The sequence below is a fragment of the Varroa destructor genome, unplaced genomic scaffold, assembly GCF_002443255.2.
Source record: "Varroa destructor unplaced genomic scaffold, Vdes_3.0 BEIS01000001.1, whole genome shotgun sequence".
Classification (NCBI taxonomy): domain Eukaryota; kingdom Metazoa; phylum Arthropoda; class Arachnida; order Mesostigmata; family Varroidae; genus Varroa; species Varroa destructor.
Window position 1 is genome coordinate 20,365,736 of NW_019211454.1, and position 23,777 is coordinate 20,389,512.

Genomic DNA, 23,777 nt, shown 5'->3' on the forward strand with positions numbered 1-23,777 from the left:
AACAAATATTTCGATGAAACGCTCTGCATGCGTTAGAAGAGCCGTCCCTCATGTTTATTCAACAGAACTGATAGTCAGCGCGATCTTCGACCCAGAACAAAAACCATTTGCAAAATATCCCTTATTTAACCTGCAAATAACCTTTTGAACATTGATAAGACGTTTCTCAAATGCCATTTAGATGTGTAACATACATCAAATTTTAATGGAATTGGATTTTCAATTGGTAGTAGCTCCAAGATCCCAAAGTGCAAAGATTTAAAACCAATAGACCCATGAGTTCAAAAATGAAAAAGGGCAGCAAGAAATCTTAAGAAGACTAACCATTGAAGCTCATCTGAACGACCCCATTGGTGGTTGATGTTTTGCTCTTTAAAATGGCCATGATGTTTTTATGAAAGATCAGGATATATCAGAAACGACTTCTCGGGCCATTCGGATGAATTCCGAGCCCTTTGAATCTAAAGTATGCTGAGGATCTTTCGGTTTGTCTCCTAAAAATCTCACTCGGTCTTCCCAGAGCCTACGTCAAATCTGTCAATAACGTAGGCCGTCGATTTTTAGCAAAAAAGGAAGTTCATACTTTCGTTAAGATTCTTCTGGCGTGAATATGTTGGACAATAGTTGATCTACGCTTACATTTGAAAACGATGTCCTGCTTTTTTTTTTTTAATCGTAGAAGAACTCAGCTTTCTTCCAGTACAAAAAGTAATGACTGGACGCATGTCCACTACAACAAGCAGCCCCAGTCAAAGTTTGCCCGAATTTAAATGCCCCACCTTGCACACGTACGCATGTATGTACGTAAGGCGATCCATTTCAAGCGGGACAAGCTTTAGCGGCAGGCGCAAACGCAGGCAGCAAGCATGCGTTTGTGTCCTATCAATGATACAAAGACAAAGCCAGTTCTCGTTGGAACAAAACAACAAACCGATCATGGCAGGAAACGATGCGTCGTTTCTATTATTTCAGTGACAATCTATTATTATCCAGTTTTATCGTAGCGGACAAAGCGCTAACCAGATAGGAAAAATTCTTGAACCATCCTAAATCGATAGCGTACTGCGTCGCGAACGAGCACGTGGCGGCAGGAAACTAGAAATAGATTTCAGCACAATACAGCAGAAAATCGAAAATTGAAAGAGATTACTCCGGAAGATTTCAGAAACACGTTACGTATCATAAATGTTAGACAGATGTTCTCGGCGGGCAGAAAATTGCGAGATTTAATTGGTGTCCATAATTCTCTCAAGAGAGAAGCAGCAGACTGTCTTCGGTTCTTCTCTAACCAAAAAAATAATTATCATCAAAAAGAAAATCAACTGCACAAGGGACCTCTAGCCAACTCAAAATCCAAAGGACGCGAAAAGTAAAAAACAAATTTTCGACCAATGTTTATATTCTTGGTCTAGGAAAAGAAACGTGGTGACGTTACCACCTTTTTTCTCGAATGGCAAACAGAAGCTTATCTGCATGCTTTACAAATGTTTGTGCTGCCACGAGAGAAGCCCTTAACGCTTCAGTAAGATGCTGCAGTAACTCATGCTTGCCAGCTAATGTACGACCGGCTCCTCAAGAATATGCTGATACATATGACTGCCAAATAGCTTTAAAAAAAATCTATTCGATTGTTATGTATAGAATATGTCATCAGGGCTGAGCGAAACGAATCTCTGGGTAACTTAGTTCTCGAATTGAAAATGATGTTAAAGGAGCAGTTGTACGCAGAATGTATCTCTTTGCCTGTCCTGAGATTGTTAATTTCGAGAACGTTTGTCACTTTACCTCCGACGATTCAGCACATGGTCTCAGGGGGTCTTCGTTAAGTTCTTCGAGTAGCTTCCTTCAGCATTCACTCCTACCGTCTACGAATGTCTCACAATGGCCTATCGTTCTTGACATGTTTTCACCATTTCAGATATCACTGGTGCGTCTCCTTTAGCTTGATAGCCTCGCAAGCCCGCAGATAGGCTTTTCTAGCATCGGCGATGATTGTAATCCATCAGCATTTCGACGTAGCCATATGGGCATCGGAGAATGATGGCACAGTTCGGACGGTATTCGTCCGAATTCTTTCCTGTCTCCTATGTATTGTACCATAGTTGTTTCGAGAGGTCCTTCTTCTAAATACTTAAAGTTGAATATCTGCTTTTATTACGACACATCCTCAGAAACAACTCGTGAAAGGACTTTAATTTTGGGCGGGCTACCCTGCACATATATGTATAATATATATGTATATGTGTAAAAAGTAAATACACAGGAAATTAGTTCGTTTGAAGGATAGTATTATAAGACTTCGGTATCAACTAGATATTATGTTCCCTTTTGCTCATAAAATAAAATGCTATTCATCTGGCATAGTAATACAAATTGTGACTGTACTATTCATGGGTCACTCACTTCTAGACGGGCAAGTGCTATCAAGGGTCGGGTATACGAGTAGACATATCTTTAGATTGGCTTACAACCATTTGCTCAATTAATACCCGCTGAATGGTTAACCTATTTACACAAGACTATTAAGAAAGATGATTGTTTTGTCAATAGGAATCGGGGAGAGGTTCATAGAGTATGTCGCTGAATATAGCGTTTTGCGCTGTGCCGTTTGCCTACTTTTGAATCAATCCATTTCTGAGAAGTTGTTACATCACTAGCTAATCTGAACAATGCGCGACTTCCCAGAAGTTAGAACTAGATTAAATCATGGTTTACTTCGACTAGGAGTGGTAAAGCCTGCTGCAGTCGAGGTTAAGAGCGAGGAAAAATATCATCGCGCATCGACGTCAGTCGGGACTATAGCATGATACATAAAAAGATTAAGGTTAGCGCAATATATATACAGCCTCATCGATAACTGATTTTTTGTCACCAACAACCTGCTCGAGGAAGCCAGAGTATTAAGTAGGCCTCATTAGGCGAGTACGACCCCAAACACAATTTAAGCGGCCAGATAAGACACGTCTTCTGGAACGCAAAATATATGCCTCACTACGTGCTATACTTCACATTGCGCAATGACCCCTTATTTCATGTACTCGTTATATGTCATTTATTTGTATCATGTTCTTTATTTAATTTCATTTTAAGAATACGTTTACCCACATTAACAAAAATCTGACCAAAACGATTTCAAATTTAGGTCTTATTTGTTTTTAATTATAAATTTGGACTGATATGCCCCATAATATATGATGAAGATGGGCGAAGTCTTCTATACCTATAACACTGTGTACAGTTCAGGCCGGAACCAAATGCATAAACAGAGCGTGATCATTGACCAGCACAACGAGATACGAGACCATCGATTATGGGGCACGCTATAAACCACTGAACTCCGCACAAACGTTTTCTAAAAAAAAAAGAAAAAAAAAGATCTAATAAGAATTGGTACCTGTCATCTCTTGTCATTATCTTCTCACCGCTTTATTTCGTCAAGTTTAAGTTATTACGACGTATCGACAGTATCAAAGTGGCACTATTTAATCTCCTAGGGACGATTACTTACATACTTAGCAGCAGCCGAAAGCGGAGGCGCACACTGCTTATTAGATTTATTAAAGGAATATTGTAAATATTCTGTTCTTATGAAGAGACACGTTCGGTTGAATAATCACAATACGAAGAGCGTAAATTGCTCGTACTAGCTAGCCGATAACAGAATCAGCTAGCTCCATTTCGCTCTACGGAGGGAATGGTCCGGCCACACGGACCTAATATTAAATGGAGCTATTCGAAAGCTTGGACAGTAGGCCGGAACCGCCCGAGCCCATGCTTTACGGACGAAAGGATCGCTCACATAATTTGAGTACATTCTTATGGAAAAAAAAGTAGGTGGAAAGCCAACTGGGCGGTAGCGTGCGGCTTTTAACATGGAGCTGTGGGTTTCTAGAAAAGGTACGAAGCTGAATCGTCGAAACGTTTCTTCGGCCGCTTCAAAGGCGAAATTTATAGATAACGTTTGTTGAGATCCGAAGAGCGCTTTTTGGGGAAATAGATCGAGAGCGCGGACTTAAAATCTTTCTAACCAATATCCGACGAATAAAATCTGTCGCTTTTTCTAATTCTTTTTGTAGCGGCGTGGATAGAGATATGCAGACCTAATCAACGTAGCCCACGACTATAGGCTGAAAAGCTCGGGCTCTTGTTCTGATGAAGGCACCTATTCGTAGCCACCCTCTCTGAATACTCAATCAAAGTAGCTAGCGGGAGTGTAGGACTTAGGCACTAGGGCACCGTCCTGAGCGGGACAAGCGGGAGCGCTATCGTTGGTGTAGCTCTTGTGGCGTTTGTAGGAGAGCATCAACTGTTCAGTTTTCGCCGGGACTAGTGATAGCTATGCTGCCGAGCAGACAGATTCGTCCTGACTCACATAGCTTACTCTACCAGATTAATAGAAAAGGTTCGGATCCAATTCAACGCTACGCAGGAACGCTGCAGACGCCCAGGAATTCGCGGTTTGAAACAGTCGAATGTATTTAACTAGGACAACAAATAAAGGGTTTATAATAGAAAACAAATTCTCGGCTACATAAACTAGTAGAAGAAGCGCAATTGCTAGCTGCAATCTCTTGAAAAATTGTCAGGACATTTATACGCGCTCTTGTTGCCGACAGTCAATGAAAGCGTAAGCGCAGTCGAATCCGCTTCCAGTGATTTTTATTTTTAAGCGTCTTTCCTTTCCTTTGAGACGTTTTCCCGGAATGCTCGTAAGATCGATAGCTTTATTCGGTTTTCCTTTCCGAACCAGCTACGCGATTGGCTCCCCCTAATTGAATCGTATGAGCGCTGTGTCTGCCAACTTCGTTTACCGTGCAAGCCACAAAACCGGCAGTAAAAACAAGCCGCACGTTTCAAATAGGCAAAGACGCGGCACATACAACCACTACGTTATTATAAATAACCAAAAGCAATATTTTGGGATTCCACCACTTTGTCGGAAGTCTGTTGGCTGCTCAAAGAGCTATTAGAACGTCTATCATCTCCTGTTGCCATTAAGCAAATCTGCGTGTACATGTCACCTGTTTATTTGTTTGCGAAAGCGCAAAAGTAACGTCTCCCGCAAAAAGTACCCCTCAAATACGTGTTGTAACCTGCATAGGCGGGTAGGCCTGCTTGTGTATAGAAAACTGTGTCGTCTTACCTTGAAATCAGATTTTCAACGTGTCCTATAAACGAAATGGTCGAAATGTGAGATATTTATGCCGAATCGTGTATACTTTTGAAAATATCTGTGACTCGTCTTGTACATAACACTCAATCGCATTTATCGAATAGAAATAATAATAATAATGAATATGTTAAGAGCTCCCGTTAAGGTCTTATATGAACGCCAAAGATCTCTCGAGCACGAAAACCTCAGTTTTCCAGAAAATGTTTTTTGAAGCCAAAGACTAATTTCGAACCATTACCAGTATAACGCAAATCTATAGCAAAGAATGAACCATGGAACCTAAATATCGCTTTGTTTCTATATTATGATGAATGAATCACAATAATAGCAATAAAAACACAGCAAGCCGGAAACCTGCTTGGCCCTATCTCGCTTGCTACAGCGCGTCTGTCAATCCAGTGACTGAATGACCTCGATTATCGGTTCGTCTATTTTAGGTATATGCCAACCCTGTCATCCTAGCTTTATTCAGCAACTTTTCTAGACTGGAAGCGCCACCTAGTGGATTCGTAAATAGGTAGCAGGTTTAATCTCCAAATGGGAAATATCGTTTCGTCTATACTTATGACGAAGTCTAAACGTTGCGCATAATTAATAATAAAGAGTTGCTATCATTGTAGAAACCTAACAGTATACTAGGGTACCAATTGAACACGGTTTCCCTGTTGTAGAATACTGCAAAGCGCAAATGAGAATTTTACATTTTTATGCATATTGTTTTACACGCTGGGTTACCTACCTCACTCTTAATACAAACAGGCACCAAACGGTAGCAGTAAACTTCATAAGGTATTCAAGGTATTAGAAAAGGGAACTTCTCTTTGTGGACATATGGTAATGTGTATGCCTACGAATTTTAGGCACATCACATTTCGGGGATGTACATGTTTTAGAGACCTGGAAGAGACTTATATTGGGAAGAGTCATCTGATCTAATGATACCGTCTTTTTGGATTGAACGAAATAAACGTTTAATGGTTATCAAAATTGCCGTTTCGAATTTAGGCTTTATAAAATAAATGCGAAAAAACCTTTGAATCCGAAAATTCAACAAACCAACATGTCGAAATGGTTTTTATCTGAAAACCAACAATATCAGGATTAAGAACTTGGGATAGATGTTGTTATCGATACAGGGACTATGATAACAGGTTCAAAGGACAAAGCTGTATAATGAGAAAAAGACCTAGAGATGTTCTGGATGATATGAGTGTAAGTTTTACACCACGTACATGTTGATTATTCCAATAAATTGAAGAAGTTCATTTCACAGTTAACCAAGCGCATTATAATCATCGTTCTTCTTTGATCATTGACTCATTATCATTTTGTAGTAACTGCTCCTGATGACGACCATCAGTCAAGTGATGATGATCTACTACGATCAACTTACTACTGTCCTTTATCAAATAGAAGTGTTCCTCTGGAAAAAATTTACGCTCTGAGAAATAATTTTTTTTCTTCATTTTTTATGTGGAAAAATTTAAATAAAATACTACTAGTGATGCACTAAAATTAGGTTTTACATCATTTGGAATTATTTTATCGTAAAAAACCTACATTAAATGCTTTGGTCTTTGTGTAAACAATTATATTGTTATCAGAAATTATTACATCAGACCGTGGACAACATATATGCACTTTGATATACTCCTTGGAGAGCTGGCACGATCCTCGCCCACTCACCTAGTTCATTGATTAGGGCATACATAGACATAGGGATGCATTTTTAGCCCATTCGGCAATGGTTTCTTTCCAAACAGCCGTTCGTAGTAGAGCTAAAGCTATGACGACGACGGCATCAACAGTGGTGGTATATTTGTTGTGTTTCGCAGGCAAGTAGCGCTATGATAAAGGTCTACTTACATTCTTCTCTGGCCAGTGTTTAAAGAAAGAATAGCGTAAATTTCACTTGGCTCACTATCCACGTTGTTAGACCTTCTTCTTCAAGAGCAGTAGGTTAAGGTCCGTTTTAGGTAAGCGACCCAAGAAACAATACGATATTTAGAGCGATGGCCCAATTGTACATTTGGCTTAATCGATTACCGTGCTGAAATGTTGAGGTCCTACACCGGCGAAAGAAAGCAATTCCCTAGTGCCGTGTTGCTTTAGACATTCATTCTCTCGATGGAACCATCAACAGCCTAAGAGGTATAAAGATGTTCGACGAAACGACCCGCACAATAAGATTTAGATAATCTCTTATGTCCGAAACACGGTTGCGACGGTGATGAGGAGAACCGTACACGTTCATACTTGTGCTATGAGATTCGTACAGAAGATTGTATGAAGCGTCATACCTTAAAGTTCCGAGTTGTGCGTCCCGTATCGCCGTTAGACGTTCCATCAGGCGAACGTTAGGGTTCCAACATAATCTGTCTATGCCCGTGTTCGAACCTAGATCACATTGTAAATGAACCTATTTTGAACAGGCGGAGCAGCAGGGCAAGCACATTGAATGAGGAAAACGCAGCTTTCAGGTATTAACCTGGGATTCAACTAATATAATTTAATTACCCAACTATAGCTGATCATCACAATTCATATATATATATATAGATCGTAGTTAACAAGTCATTTTCAAAAATGGAGGTGTTTCCTTAGCTTTATTTGAAGTAATGACGCTACGAGTGCTGTTGTGAAGCAAACACTCGTAGAACTATCTTCTGACGCCGACTGTGTAATCTCTCAAACAGATTCTCCAAGAATGAAACATCCGTGTATTAAACTTCAATGCTTTCTCAGATAGCTTTTTTTATTCGTTTATTGTCGAATACGCTTAATTATTACCTACCTTTATTTATATATTATGTACGTAAAATGTTCGCTCATATTTATCAGAAAAAAACTATTATAAAATAAATTTAAAGGTATCGTAGATTCTTAATTTCATTTCAACGCAAAATCTAAATAATTCTCAATACGCCCTATTAAGCCTGAAATACATAGTACAAAATACTTCAATACCTAATGTCGAGAGTGTTTTAATTCATTTCATTGTATGGGGTACAATTTTTAGATGTACATTTGGCCGACCTCATTATCGCTATGGGACATGGGAATGAAGAAGACAGAAAAGGTTCACGAATAGGGAATACTGGACTGGGACAGTTCAATCTTGAGAACATCGTTGTAACAGAAGAAGAACAAAGAAATGGACGAGCAGTACCCTACTTTTTTTAATTTAATTTCCACCTGCCTTTCTATTATATACTTAATGCACATATTAGCCCTTATTTATAAGAAGCATGTAAAAATTCTGCTGGTCATGCCGGCGAGTCATTAGCGGACAAGGTAACTTGGACGACCAAGCCTCTGATTGAAAGAGATCAGGGGTTGCTGTTTTAAGCTGTGTTCCACCAATGACAACCTGTGCGAATAAAGGAACTTGCTTTAGGTACCAGCCGACCAGTTAGAACAATCAGACACTTATTTTGACGGTATAGGATATGATTACTAATATTAGCTCACCAGTCTAAGTAGATTTAAGCTGTTTAACTTGCTTGTAGTGTTTAAAAGTGTATAAAAATCATTACTATTAGATTCTGGGGTATACCTGGGGTACCTACATTTCTATTATTGGCCATAGAGTGAACAGGCAGATCGCTGGCTTGGTGTACACAATATATAAATAAATATATATGCCTATATATATTAATATATAGGTATGTATATTTAGCAGGTAACGAACTTTGCAATTTCGTGTTATATCTGACAAAAAGCAAGGGTTAAATTATGTCAAAAATTAAATTATGAAGCATAATGGCCAGTACATGTCACATAAATGCAGTCAAAAAGTTCAGCAATAAAAACGTACAGACCTATGGACGCTGAGACATTCATTCCTTTTACATTAAGCTTCAAAGCAAACTTCTCCAATAAGATCATATGAGACAGAATCCAGTTTTTCAGTAATCAGACGATAGAAGGGACTCTCCAACTTATCGGGTACATCATAAACCAACTATCGCTATATATAATTTAGTACTCCCAATCAATTTCGGCAATCACTATATAAAGCATACGTATATATAGAAGCGGGTGAGGCTACACAGGCCGAAATTTGCTTAACGCTGTCATTGAAAACAACCGATGTCACGGATAAGAAATAAGTATACCTGTATGCTCGTCAAAAGCTCTTCGATTATGTGGTCTAAATGCCATATCTGCAAAATACTACTTAGATACAACTATGCCGTGAAAACCGTGAAAATGTTATATAGGTCAGTCATTTAACAGAGCTATAGAGAAAATAATTTTCTTGCCAGAAAAGGCTTTGACTATAATTACAGAAGACCATGCTTTATAAATATAGTTTGCGGCCAAATCAAGCCCAAGATTATGGATCGTCTACATAAAGTTTTACTGCGAATAGCGAAGCTGGATTTTAGATGCCTGACATATTGCATTCTAGCTGAGAACCGAAGACCTGCAGCAATATTGTGGACATCGCTTCTTCGAAGACGAGTTAACTACACCTGAGTAGCTATCGTGACTATACATGATTCTTGTGTAAATAATGAGTCATAATATACTGTGACTCGTGATTATCCGAGACTATTCCACATGTTAACAAGAATGTTTTGTCCAAGTGATTCGTCATGCCTATAATGTCATCAAAATTTACTTCAAAAGCGACTCGTTATCAACAATAGGGGCATGAAAAAAAAATTTCATTTCTTAGTTTTACTTGACATATATACACATACACTGAGCGGAATTATGAGCAGATCGGAGCTCTGTCTAAAACATTGACTATTTCCTCGTTGCGGATCACTTCATTTTCTGTTATACTCATTGATTTATAATTCTAATTTGGAGGTGGATCTACTAACTAATGCACATATCTATGACTCCCGATAGGAATTTATTGAATTGTTTCTACGTTCAAATTGCGCGCGCCGGAAATCAGATCCATCATCGAGTCTTGACATCTTGAGGGGTGAAGGCGCAAGAGGCGACTTCGACTACGAGCATCGAAGGCGTGCGGAAAGCATGCGTAGGATATGCTTCTGTTTCTCTTAGTCAGCTTGAGTATGCCCCCAGACTATATTTCGTTCGGCGGTCCAACGCAAGCTAAGGACGCTAACCAAGAACATTCGTTTGTAAGAGAGGCGGCAGGCGGCGTTGTTGAACGAGATGTTGAGATGACACGGCAGATGAAAACGGTAAATGAAGGCCTCCGGATTCGAAGAGGGAGCAACCCACCAGCCACTCTTAAAGACGGAGCACGGCTGGGAACTCCCAGCCTTAAAATTGGAGAGGGACACATGGGTGAGGGTAATAGGGGCTAAGCAGTAAGCCGCTAAGAATTTAAGGAGCATGCGCGCCGCGAGGTCATCTGAGGGCCATGCTGAGGGCAAGATGTGCTAGACAGCAAACGTTAACAGAGTTCAGTTCCTGGACAAAAGGAGAGGGCAGAATCTACTACCGAAGAGGATTGATCGCGGTGTAGCGGATTGAGAGGAGGCTGAGGGCGACACGAGGTGAGGCTCCTCGCACTCTTGGGGCGCACTGAACCCTTCAGATGGCCAGCCGCCATATTGGAAGAGACAGGATGCGGAAGTGGCTCCGCGGTGGATGCTCCAGCTGGTGGAGGTCTGTAGTAGCTAGCCTTGTTATTCGGATGAGCGGGAGGGTACAGCGGAGAGATCAGGGGCAAGAAGAGAGCATACGAAAACAGAGCGCGGCTCCGGTGCCTTCAGAGCGTCGAAGGGCAGGGTCCATAGGGACCCTAGCTGCCGAGGCAGTAGACGCATATATACACTCTGAACGCACACGCACTTACAACCATGCAGACACACATATGATACACGGACAGGAAGACGCGGGAACGCACATTTCGGGAGCCAAGCATTCAATGATGGTACTCACTCACGACAGGGAGTGATGAAGATACACACACATGCCCACGTACACACATAGATATACACACACACACACACACACACACACATACGAACACACACATACACACATGCATACAGACCCGCATGAACGTACGCATGTACATCGTAGCGTAGCGTAGCATAGCATAGCACACAGCTCGGTGTATACAGACCCTGGTGTGCAAGTAACAGCAGGCCATGACAGCTTCATGAGAACAGCGGTGTGCAGTCGCAGGCGCCAAGGAGGGCCCTGCTGGAAGTGCTGCTCGGTGTTTCCTGGTTAACAGTATACACGCCACTGACGCCAGCACATACGCACTTGCACACAGACACACACACACACACACATGTTTCTAGACAGTCACACAGCACAGGCTGTAGGAGAGCAGACAGCAGCAGTAGTAGGCGGTGGTGGTAGTGAGTAGAAGGAAAGGAGAGAGCGCGGCGGCCGCCTGGAGAGACCCGCTCCTCGCTCTGGTGCTGCTGCCGCTGCTGGTCATGGCTCCGCCGCGTCCGTTCCGTCCTCCGTTCGTTCGTTCGTTCGTTTGCTGTGTTGCAGCAGCAGGAGCAGAGGCAGAGGCGCAGAGGAGCAGTGGCGTTCGAACGGGAGCAGCCCGACGATGGGGCCCCAACGCGAGCCTGACAAGGCCTGGACCAGTGCACAGTGAGTGAGTGATCTGTGAACAGAACAGTCCAAACGACTGCGATGGCTAATGTGAGCTAGCCGAGTGCTTGCCCGACGCTCCTCGCGAGTGGAGCCCGTGGATGCTGTGGACCTATTGGTTGTTTTTCACGCGAGGAACTAACACACGACTGCAAACCAGAGTGGCGTGTAGTGCAATGGACTGCGCCGCAGGGCGGCCTCTCGCGATGGGGCAGGCCCCGTCGTCGTGCCCGTCACAACCTCGTCCGTCTGTGACTATTACTACCAATACTACAATTACTGCCGCTGCTGCACTGAGCCTGTGCCCCGCAGGGCGCGCGCGGCCTCCCCGCCGCCTAGCGCTGCCTACTAACTAACTCCGTTTGAGCAACTTGCGGAAAACGGGACGGCTCCGAGCGAGCCGCGTGTCGACCGGGCGCGCGGGCCCGCGCCTCTCAGAGTGAGCCGTGAGTCGACAACCCCCATCGGAGACTCATGGTACCCTTCGTTCCGTGGCCACCTCGTCCGCGGAATAAACATCAGGTAAGTTATCCAAGCTCGCCTTCCAATCTACGATCCTCAGTCAGCCCATTTCCGTTGTAAGCAGTGAACGCGATGGCGGCGGTGATCGATGTCTGCTCCGAACGAACACCGTCAATAGCAAACAGAGAAATGAAATCCTCACGACTTGCATCCGCCCCGAATAACCCCTCCACCTCTTCCGTCCGTTGCCTCCACAGAGGGCAGTTATGGGAAGCCACTGCCCCGTGGTTTAATACGAGGCCATATCTACACCCGTCAGGATTCCGCGCCATCTCTACGGCTACCACTAAGGCCACCGTCCTCGGATTCATCACCCCCATTGCCATCGCCACTACGGTTGCGTTCGTCGCCTTCACAGCATTACACCGCAGCCAACGCCGCAGTCAGCGCTGCGGTCGTTCAATTCGTTACCACCAGCACCTATGGATGAGGATAACCAACTAGCTACCAACACGTACATGCAGCGCATTAGCTAAGGAGATTCTATACAGCCGCAGAGGGAACGGAGCCGACTGGAACGGTGCGCGATATAGCTGGCCAGCTAATCTACTAGTCAATGCAATAGCTGACTCAAAGGATGACGCCAACGATGATGATGATGGTGGTGGATGGATATATGCTGGCAGCGTGCAATCCTTGTTGGGCTTAGGATGTGTCTAATATGCTGCAAGCAGTTCCGCTTGTACACCTCACGTGTGCGCTATCTCGTCGACTATTTAAATATATTTTCTCTCCTTTTATAAGTGGTCCCTCACGCGCGTGCCTTCAATGCTGTGTTCAATGGTCATCCTTCGAGAAGTGCGCGATAGTTTGTGTGGTGTACACTTGACCTAATAGTGTGTTGACTTGTGTTGATAATTGTACAAAAACAGGCCACATGGATTTACCGCTACAATGATGTACACTCACGGAGTCATTGACAAAAGGGTGGCAACATTCTCCGTGGCGTCGCCCCCATCGATTCTATGGGCTGCAAGCATCCTATATTCTGTCTGTACAAATCCCTTAAAAAAAAATCACGCTATTGTGTGCACTATTCCTTCATCCCATTGTTCCATTTTAGCAATTTACCCTATGGATAACCTCTCCATTAGTCGTCCTTTGACCTATCTGCTCGGATAATCGTTGGCTCTTCAAAAAGGAGAAAGCGAGCCGATATACTTACAGTTGTTCTGTTGTTCAGTTTGTCGATGTTTAGCCATACCAAATTAGCACCTCAGTCCTTCCGTGTCTGGTTGCCTTTCATGCTTGGCCTTAATTGCAATGGGTAGACGTAAACGTGGAGCTGCTTGCTGCTGGTTAGTATATAGGCAGGCTAGTTCTGAGATCCAGCGGTACGTTCGGCTGGTGGTGGCAAATTTGGATAGGAGTTGCGGCGCCTTGGAGGTCTGGCTTCTGAGTGAGACGGCTTCGTCAAGAGGAGTGAAAGGAACGGGCATTATTAGATAAGTCGGACGACTCCCTCTAAGGGATCCGACGGGGTCTCACCAAAGCGTTTGGTGTCTCCTTCCGCCTGTGCGCATAATAGCCTTAGTCGACACCGATAAAGGTCGAGGTAGTAGTCGAATACTCGTCATAGCAATGGATTGTTCACCCTAACAAGCTGTGGATTTGTTCTTTTTTGGCAATTATTTCCCAAGACCTGACTGCGCGAATGATTTTTTTCTTGAAGTCGTCGGTGTGAGGTTTCCATGATTTATGAAACAATGCACGATCAAAGCTTCAAAATAGATATAACTGCAACAATAGATCGCCGTGAGCTATTCGGCTGGATAGAAATGAGCGGACCTATTTACTAAACCAGCTGAATGAAAGGCACCTTTACAGTTCGCTACAAAATCATCGGCATAAGGATTCCTTCGTGTTCCTTTTCAACTATAGAAGTCGATTGAATTTCCTCTTGCTATCGCTGGAGACCGTTGAAAATCTAAGAGCTTTTGCTTGTAACCGTCCTTTTTTATTATTTTACGCACACCTGTAATAATTTTCGTTAAACTAAAAGGTGTGAGTGATAACTATCGTCGAGATCGAACTGATGTGTCTCATAGTTCTCATTGCAACTATGCATACATGTCAACTACAGCCTTGAATGAAGGACGTCGCTAAGGCTATGACTATTAAAACGTTTATTAAACGACAAACATCCTACCTTGTTTAATGGCCCTAGGTCACCAGATGCTTTTTTTTTAGCACATAGTTGGTTAAGGTTAGCGAAGTTTACTGGAATTGGATCTAAATGGCTGGTTCAAATGTAAAAAAAAAATGATGAGACCTTGTCTTTAAGATATTTGAGTTAGTAGCATTGTTGCGGATTGCAAATTTTCACCCGACATTAAGTGAACTACCTTGTTTGTGATTGTAGATATCTCTGTGTAAGAAAATTAGACAGATCCTAGGAATATGGAGCTTCAATACAAATTACTATTGCTATCATTACCGTCTCTAAAGAATTATCACTGTATTGGGAACATCTTGCCTTTTGCCGACAGTCCGCTCAATGTGCCGAACAAAAGGGGAGCCGGTATTGCATCAACAGATTGGCAAACAGATCAACAGACAGCCTTTATCATAGGACCGGCTTTTCCATTTAACACTTATTTCGCTGGCAAGCTACAAGAATTGAGGTTATCACATCGTGTTGTCCTGGCTTAGGCCTTTGCCTTCTATTTCTACATCTAGAAGCCCTAATCTATCGTAATCTTGTAAATATGAATGCTTCTTATTAACGTTCTTCAAAGCGGGACGAAAATTTCAGCTCATAAATAAAAAAAACTGCGTTCTTATAGCGGATATCAAAGGCAGTCTAACACCAACATTTACCCACTTGCCTCACGCAGTCATGTCGATAGGTAAATTTCGAGGGCCAAAGTGCTGGCCTAGAAATTAACATTGTGTCGAACGCACGCACCTAAACTGCTACTGCAGATTTCCCATGAACTAGATAGTTGATTCACAGTTGTTCGTAGATTTAGAACCATTTGAATTTATGCTCCCGATGATACTACACAAAGCCTATTAAGCTCTTTGCTAAAGAAACCACTTCCCACACGTGCTGGTGATATCAAACAGGGCGATGTTGAAAGCGAACCTCTTTTCTATGAGTTAAGCAGATCCAACCATACGATATCATCAGAATCGTTACAAGGGTATTGAGGCAAATTTATGCTCTTCATCGGTGCATTCTACGGCTGACAGCCGTTTTCGCCGCATTTTGTTCAGCTCATGATTCTACTTCGAACGGACTCTATTCTCTGAACACCGAAACTGCCACTAGAGCTGTTCTCTTTTTCCTCAAAAAGCTTTCCCAATTTAGAGGGTGTCCCACGAAGACAATACTGTCGTCGCTGCTCAGGGGGCGGAAATTCGAATATAAAAATAAAAAAACGATTCGTTTTAGGGATCTCGTTGCTGTTGCATTTCACCGGCGAAGTTCTACATAAGTTTCAAGTCTATCGCCACACTGCAGCAATTTTGCACGACAAAGACCATTGTGCACCCACGGCGGCAGACGCGATGAAGTTGGGGTTGCAATTTAGGTTTTCCCCGCCAGCCACCTTGTCACTTTTCGGTGTAGGAACTCCTTTTTGTTACCCGAGACACGCTATAAAGAAATAGCCCAAACTGCGTCTGAGGCACACGTTGTTTTTTTCCTTTGACTAGATCACTCGTAGATCCTATTAAAGCGCAGTCGCCCCAAAGCAACTGCTCCGCGACGAAAAGGTCATTATACGTTGAAGAAACGGAAAAAAGGTTTAAATGTATTTTAGAATACCTCGTACTTCGTAAAAATAAGAACTTATTGGTTACAGCCCCTTTTTCTCAAATATATGAAACGTTGTTATCCGTTAATACAAATCTAGATGCCTTGGGATGGGCAACCGTAATTGCGCTTATCGTATATAGGATAGGGCAAAAAATCGATGTTTTACCCGAATAGTGTACGGTTATGGAGGATCTAGCCCCATATTAAGTGTGATTGTTGTTGTGTGAGTCGTTGTAGACGCCGGGGACCTTCAATTTGAAGGCTAAACTTAAATCACGAATAGTATAAGTACTACTATTATTCCCGCAATGCGAAAAGGTCCAAGGTGCTGCTAGATAGCACCTCCCCCAAATCAGCTAGCTACATAGATACAATTCCAGCCCATATATAAAAAATGACTATATTGATTTACGCATCTACTTGAAAGGGTATTCTTAAAGAACTTTGCTCATCGGTAATAAGAGGGTGAAACTCAGATATCAACGAAATTATCACATAACTAGAAGATGAGATAGTCCTTTTAAATGTTCAATGGAAATCTTTTAATGCAAAAAATATAACTATTTTGTGCACACGCGTTTTGCGCTGCTGCGAGTAATTTTACTTATAGACATTTTTATATGATCCACATTGTAGCCATGATCATTGATGGTATGACGGGCGCGGTAGGTGATTTAAACAAATTTGTTTTCTGATTCTCAATTATTATTAACCTGTTTAACAGGGTCATTTAGTTTTTTCAATAGAAAATCATACCCTCAAATGGACAGACGGCCTATTTTCTGATGAAGCACTTATTTAGCCCCTTAGCTTTTTACCTACGCTCGAAACGGTTCTTCAATGGAAGATCTTCAACAAATCTAGCTGCCAATTATCAAAGCTGCGTTTAATGCATTGTTGAAATATTAAAGATGGCCGTACGAGCCTTAAGCAACCCAATGAAGTACTTCAGAAGGACATATGAAGTACCCCCAAAATAAAGCAGAGTTAGGACCTCTTGGTCCAAGCGGTATATTTGGCGCGAATCCTATACAGAATCCAGCTTCTACCAACTCGTTTTTCTTTCTCAATAATTGTTATATCGACAACTTATGTACGTCTCAGTTTATTTGCCAACTTATGTCCTTGACATTTAGTTAAAATTACATTGGTGATTAATTTGCTGACGTGGCCATTATGTCTGCTTCCGCACAGCAACATCAAGCTCCAGAAGATAGCTCATATTCTACTGTTTACAACGCTGCTTATGCAACCAGACTATTATTAACGAGGTCTTAAACTGATATCATCATTCTTCTTGTGCTTATAATTAAATTTTGCAGGTGGGTTATTAACTTCTTTCAGCTGGGTCGATTTAACACCCGTTCGTTGTATCTAACACATAGACGCCCAGCGTGTTTACTTTCAATTCAATCAATGCGAGGCTGTTTGTCTTTGAGTCAAACGAGAAAGAACCTTTATAAAGCAATCACTGATTTTAATGCTAGATCGCTGTAATACCCGCAAGACTATTCAGGAATGAAGGCAAATGTGCAATGGGCAGTGTTTGCGCTACAACTCTTCATTTTGCGCATGCAGCTGAAAACGTAGTTGTGGGCCGACGATCCAAATTAATAGATGATGTTGACGCGTACACTGACTCGTGAGGTGGCAGCCTGGTTCTGTAGAATGCATGCTATGTCGCTCATGTGTGTTTGGAGCCGGGAACCAGAAAGCAGGCCAGTGAGCTTCAGTAGATCAGCCAGAGCGTGTTGGCATCTGGCCAAGCGTCAAGCAGAGCTATCTAAAGAATTGCCAACGAGGCAGCACCGTCATCTAGTAACACTGGCGGTGATGGCAGTACGCTAGCTCTCATCATTGGATTGGGGGGTACAAGTAGTCTGGAGAATAGAGAGAGGAATTCAAGAGTAGCGAGGAGAGTTGAGGGGTGGGGGAAAACAGGAAGGGGGAACACTGCGGATGGCGGCCCCGTGCCGTTTTAACTATCTCACCTCGCCGAGATGAGCGAGCTGAGAAAACGTATCAAATGCCCGGTTTACACCAGCTGCGATAAGGCAAATCGAGGTACGGATCAGAAAAGATAACTGTCAGCACGCAGAAGAAGAGTTACAACAAGATGATAATAATGACGATGGTTGTCTACACAGAGTGAATGAAGTCCTTATTACGATTTTTAATTGGTCAATAACCATGAAGCTATTCCTGTCTGGGAGAGCAAAAAACCATTTTGGAGACTAACTGCGTGACTATTTGGGACTCAGAGCCACCCCAACGTACGGAAGTTTATAGTTGTATAAACTATAGTAAAAAGAGGTTGGAAAATAAAGGGTGAAGATTTTGTATACTAAGATGTGAAGGATTAATTGTAGTTCAGAGAGAATCCTTGTAGCAACTATTTTTTAAATAGTTGCTACAAGGACTGATTTAGAAAAAGGATTTAAAGTATTGTAAATAAAATAACTGTGAATAGCACGCTGACAATCGTAGCGTTGGTCACAATGTTCATTGGAAGATTTTCTAACTATGTTGATATGTGTCTGTTAATAAGCACGACCATTATATACTGTCTAAAAGTGCCACACCTTAAATTCTGCACTAAATATACGTACTTGCAGCACTTCGATAGATTTTTCCCTTTTGCCATGGATGAACTATATAAGTATAAGCATAGTACACACGATTTGTTTCATGATTTCTTGGACTGGGTTTTGAGCGTTGGAACCAAGGGGAGGACTATCGCTTGCAGACGTGAATTGACTTGCTAACCAACTGATGTTAGCAAAAAACTATACGTCAGTTCAATTTAAGCAAAAGCATCGGGCCCATCCAACGCTTTGTATGATGTCAAGTGGCTCTACCCAACGATCACGTGATGCATAACGCATAGCTACAGATACTATAGAGATCAGACATGGTTATTGGATCTGTCAGTGATTAGGGACACCACGTCAACCTACTGATTTCGTTTTGAAAGTAGCTTACGATGAGGCCGACGATCATGGAGCGAGAGGAGTCGGTCAAGCGGTGGAGTTTATCTCCCAATGCGACCGCCGTCGATGCCAATTGTAGTCCCACTGCTGTTTATTCGTGCTTATCATGTCCTACTATAATTTCAGCCTATATTTTTGCATGGATGAATTATATAAGCATGTACCGTCCAAGTTAGCTATTCTAGTGCTTCTCTATACAAGCGAGTCATGAAAACCCACTCTTGAACCGAGCCTCACCCTGACACATTCTCCTACCCACGAGGTGCCTGTAAGGGCGCGCCAGAGGTTATCTGACTGGATTGCCCCCAGCGCTTCTATGTTTCACTCCATGGTCATGTATACACGCAGTAGCTGAGTTATGATAGCCGTCATATCAAGATGAAAACTTCCGACGAATCTGATCAGTCCTAATGAGAGACGGATAGGATGAGTGAACGAGCAAGAAGTACAGGGAACTTTCTGATTGGCAACAACTATATGGGAAAGGCTCAGACGCGTTTAGTTGTTCAATACCAGCTTCAAGCTCAACCTGATTGCGCGACTAACCAAAACTTAAATTCGTACGTAATTACCGTTGGCTTTGGTACCATTCTATCAATGTATAGACCAGCCACTGTTGATGCATACTACACACCTTGTGGGATGATAACTTTAACAAAAAAATAAGTAAAAGGCAATGAAGTTAAAAACTGTTTAGACTGTGTTCTAACTTTTTTTTGAGATATCGTAAAATTTGTTATTATTTGTAATTCTCACCATATATTACTATTCTGCTTGATTCAGTCATGCGTTAATATTTGGTACAATTACCATTTTGGGACCAACGTACATATAACGTAGACTGCTCTGAAGGTTTCCCTGATTCATGATCTCACAATATAAAGTCGCTGTATCCGTTATGCAAATCTTTAGAACAAAAATGAATAATGAAAAAATTGAGTTAATTTTATAAACTCTATAACAACAATAAGGCTAAACAATAAGGGCATCGAGGTATAGTGTTTATATCGAGGCTTATTTTTTTCGCAATGCGGTAACACGGAGCTATTCATTTGTCCTTTCTAGATTTCAATAGAATATAATGGCTTCTATAGTAGACCATATCTCTATATATAACGCATTCTGCTATCTGATTATTGAACAACATGTGCGATAAAAACAGACACAAATCTAAATTATAAATATGTCGGGTAAAAAAAGATGTTTCATACCAGTGATTTTGGCTTTTTTAATCGTTTCGCCGCATTATTTACCTCCAACTTTTGCTAAACTACTAGAGTACATAGGGTCTCAGCTATCTTGTAAGGTGTTCGTTTGTATGCAATAGGCGGGCCGATGTTGGTTTACAGTAACAAAGATACAGCTGGTTACAGATGTCGGTCGGGCAATTATCTACGGCGTTTACTGCTTTCTCCTATCGGATATACACAAGTACCAATTAGAAACAAGGATGTAACTTGGCTAATTTGAACCACGATAACAAACCCATACCTTTCAAGTCTTTCTATGTTTAATGTGCGGCAATCATTGTTAAGCAATCTATTATACAGCTGGCGCCCAACACGGAGCAAAATGCGTCTAGGCCTGGATTCAGGTCTAGACCACAGCATGTCCCTTAGATTGAGCACGCATGTCACTTACCAAGCTATCACGGGGACCTCCTTATAGCCTGGTACTTCTAATTTGAGTTATTGTTAAACGAGGCGTAGTATTTCGCATCATATTGAAACGTGCGCGGCAAGTTAAACGACGACAGCCAAGCTTCCAACCACCGATACCATTTGACAGCTATATTCTATGGTTTATGGAGAACTTCGTTCTTTTATTATTATTACTTCTCTACCTGGTTGATTCTCCAGTTCTTTTCTATCACTTATTCCGATTTCGCTCTGGTGGTCATCGTTGCACCTCATGGTGGGTTCTTTCCATTTTTTTTTTGTCGTCTTGTCTTGCCATAGACATCTGTTTAAATTTTGGGCGGGGCAAAGACCAGGCAGTGAAAATGAGGAGTTTTAGTGGACGATGGCCCATTGACATTGAACAAAGAGAACCTGGTAAAACGAAAAAGAAGTTTGATGGTGTTGGTTAAAAGGTGTGGGCTACCATTGGAGCCCAATAGGTTAAACGGGCGTTGCTAGTTTAGCCACAACGTACAGTATAGATACTTTGTATCCTACTAGTATTAAACGCTCAAGAAATATTCGATGCTGAGGTCCTAATAGCTTTTGCGGCAGGACTCGAACCTTTACAGAGTGATGGCATTTACGAACGGAAGAAATTTACATGATAATTTTTCCCATAGGTCTTATGCAGTGCGGTAACGGCGGCTCGTTTCTGACAAGAACTCTGTTAGCGGTGATGCTTCTGGTACTGCTGCTTCTGCAGCCGGTCAAATAAAAAAAAGCAATTATTTTTGTTGTAAGCGCGCCCTCCAGCGAAGAGCTGCTGCAGAGTATTGGTTGTGTGTTAGGAACGTGGGTTCGGCACTTTGCCGTCGTACATAGCACGCATACCATATGTGGCTTCAGCGACTTTTAAAGACCTTATTATTCTTGCATCCACACTTCGCCGACAGCCTTCGTCAACAGCATCATTAGTAATCTATGATCTACTTTCCTTTAGTGCCTTGTGCCTCGTCGCTTGCCTCCTTAGTCACAACTATTGTCGTTTGGGTTTCCCTCAAGGTGGCCTTTCTAACCGATCAAAGTGCTCAAAATAGCGAGCGCCTGCACAAGCAAAAAGCTGCGTTGCGTTTTACGTTACCAAAAGAAAAATGCATCCTAGCTCATTTTTAACGCATTTTATCGAAAATAAAACAACGGGTTCTAAGTAATGCGCAGCAGTTACAACTTACTTTGCCGACTATTATTGAAGCTTTTTATACGAAATGTTTGTTAATTATTGAGGACGATCTTCGTTTCAGATTTACTGAACTCACTTATATTGCATCAAGTTGAAAACTTGAAACGTGCTTTTTTCAAAATGTAGTAAACATTTTTTGTACACCACACATCACTTATCGCAAAATTGAAGGGAAGTCGTAAAGCTGGACAGAAAATGCAAAAAGAGGTAACAACTTTCTGTCACAGGAAAAAAAATGTATTTTTTTTTTCTACTCAGTGAAAAAAGCACAAGAACTTTTTCGAACTAAAAGTCGAAGAAAATCGAGAGCACACATTTCATTTGATCGAAGTGGTTTTTATCATTAGCCAAAGGTGTCGCTAAAACAGCAATCGAGAACTACTTTAATAGATACTATTACATAGGTTTTTCTGTCCGAATTTGTTTGTGTAAAGATTAATAAAAAGCCAATCAGATATGGCGGACTTTGATATCACTAAATGTGTATATACCAATCAGAATTAGCGAAGCGAGGTAACTATTGCATAAAATTATTCCATGTTGCATGCGATCAATATAATGTCTGGATTAACAATTATTATTGAATTTATTATTATTATTATTGAATGAGACCTGAATACTAAGAATTAAGTTATTGGTGGATATAACAATATTATAATTAACACAAATTATATGCCGCAGTACGTGAAGCATTTGGTTTTGGCATGTCCGATTGGAGAGAAGATCAAGTCATCACACAATTGCCACCGCTAATACCATTACGACAAATACTGCGTATTGGCCAATCATTCATTCCTCCTTCCCAAGCGAATACGGATAGAGAAACTGCTGCTCGGCTTCGAGGCACTTCCCCGTTTCTTTGCGAGGACTGAAGTGGGGAACTGCCCGGGCCTTAAGGCGGTTCAACCGAGCAGTTCGTGCTGTGGGTGCTGCCGAGTCCACCAAGAGCAACGACCCAACTTCATCTTACCAGTGGTTGATATACGTGTGTCGCGATCCCTGCTCCCGCGACCCATCGTCACGGGCTTTAGGATCCGTAGCACTTGATCTCCACCAATCTGGGAAGTCTGCAGTTGAGATTCGCAGGCGAGGGACCGACAGCATCACAGCCCATGGCTGGTCGCCACCCCAGACGCAGCCTTTAGTAACTGCGGCGCTCGTAGTAGTCCAGGCTGGATTCCCGTTCTTTAACTGAATCGCTCTCTTGGTGGGGTGGCTGAATGTGTCTGGGCTGAGGTTAAGTTTGAAAACAGGGACGGAGTAGAATACCGAATGAACAGGTAACTGAATGGCAACACAGATTCGAATTAAGGTCCAAAAATAACCTTACGATAAAGGATTAGATTTGCACGATAAGTAGATTTTGCTATAAATCGAAAGATCGACGGAACTAGAACTGTTGCAAAGCCGCTTCACTGATGCGATTCTGACGCGAGCACTGCGTTTACTCGGTTCCTTTAGCTCAAAAGAGATGGCGCCTATACAGGCCTCGTGTAAGGACCACACGGTTCCTAGATGTGATATCAACTGGACAGTTCCATTATAGCTTCGAAACGCGTTAAAATAAGATTCGTGATATGTATGTAAAGAATACAACTTATTTGTCCTAAACACTAGTTAACGTAGTTATGTGTTCACTATGTTAAACTTAGTTCCAAGCTCAGTATTAAGAAATACCTGTAGCATGACCTATGATAAGGAAAATAACACAGAGTATACCAAACGATTTAACTCATTAATTTCGTACGGATTACTCGAATCAGGCGCACTGAGAGATTTAAGAGGTGCTCCACATAAATATCAAATATTGTACGTGAACTTTCTCGATCCAGCAAACATGCAAGAGCTTTGTTGAGTTCTCTAGAGACTGGCCTTGGGCTCGTCCGTTTTCTATTACTGATATAATGTAGGGATA